Genomic DNA, 1,448 nt, shown 5'->3' with positions numbered 1-1,448 from the left:
GTGGCTCCAGCCCTGGCGTCATCTCCGTGGCCTCCTCTGCACTGGCTGCAGCAGCTCCAGCTCCTTGTGCTGTTGGAGCCAGGGCTGGGGCAGCTCTGCAGGTGGGCTCTCACCTGAGCCCAGGGGCACAGGGGCAGGATCCCTTCCCTTGGCCCTAAATGAGACTTAGATGAGAGAATTCAATGGCAAAGGAAGAAAATACAGCAAAATCCTTGGCTCTTTTAAAAGACAATGTTGCACATTCATTGATTTATAGATTTATTAAATCATTGGAATTATGGAGAAAGTACTTGAGAGATTATTTTAAATGAAAAATTGGAGTCTTCACAGGATAACATTTTTTTCTTCTAGAAAATTTACACAACTTTAAATGTGTCCCTGAAGACATATGGCAGTTTTTATTTGTACACAAAATATTTTCACTGGCTTCCCTGTCTTCTGCCTGACAGCCGGGATGGTTCCACTGGAGCAATTACACAGATAAATCATACCTCAAGGTGCATTTCAACCATCAGAACTCTGGAGGATGGGTTTTGTGGTGTACCTTGGAGGTCCAGATTCCTGGCTGGGAGGGTGGGCAGGCCCTGGCCCAGGGTGCCCAGAGCAGCTGTGGCTGCCCCTGGATCCCTGGCAGTGCCCAAGGCCGGGCTGGAGAGGGCTTGGAGCAGCCTGGGACAGTGGCAGGTGTTCCTGCCATGGCACGGGGTGAAAATGGATGAGCTTTAATATCCCTTCCAATGCAAACCATTGGGGGATTCTAGGATATTTGTGTGTGGTTTTAACTGTTTCATATTATCAGAGTAAACCATGGATCTGTCCTGCTGTCGGTTCTCACAGCATCCATGGTGCTGCATCACTGAGACTGATACATGTTCATTGCAGCCCACGGAGGGATCAGTTCTTCCCTCTAGTGACCCATATATGATTGCAGGCTTTTTAGCCCTGTAATCCCCGTGTTTTTCACTGTCTGTGTATTGGAAAATGAGGGTATCCAAATGCTTGCAGATTTCAAACAGATGGACTGCAAGCAGCTCCTGCTCATCTCCATCCATGCCCACGGAAGCCAGAGCTTGGAATTAGGGGCAGCGGTGGGACAGCCACGGATTGGGCACGAATTCAGGTGTGCGACCCTCCACAACCCCATTGAGAAGGTTTACAGATCTGAGCTGCGCCAGGGCAGGGTAAAGTTGGACACCATCAGGAATTTCGCCCTGGAAAGGGAGGTCAGGAATTGTAACTGCTCAGGGAGGTTTGGAGCGCCCATCCCTGCAGGTGTCCAAGGAGGGCCTGGACGTGGCACTGAGAGCTCTGGGCTGGGTGACAAGGTGGGGATCGGGTGACAGCTTGGACTCGATGATCTCGGAGGTGCCTTCCAACTGAAGCGATCCCACGATTATCTGCAATTAACCGTAATACGGTGTAATTACCTGTGAGGCGGGCGGCGGGGG

This window comes from Geospiza fortis, unplaced genomic scaffold (genome assembly GCF_000277835.1).
Source record: "Geospiza fortis unplaced genomic scaffold, GeoFor_1.0 scaffold488, whole genome shotgun sequence".
In the NCBI taxonomy this organism is placed as follows: domain Eukaryota; kingdom Metazoa; phylum Chordata; class Aves; order Passeriformes; family Thraupidae; genus Geospiza; species Geospiza fortis.
The sequence above is the reverse complement of the archived record's forward strand: the minus strand, read 5'-3'. Positions refer to the sequence as shown.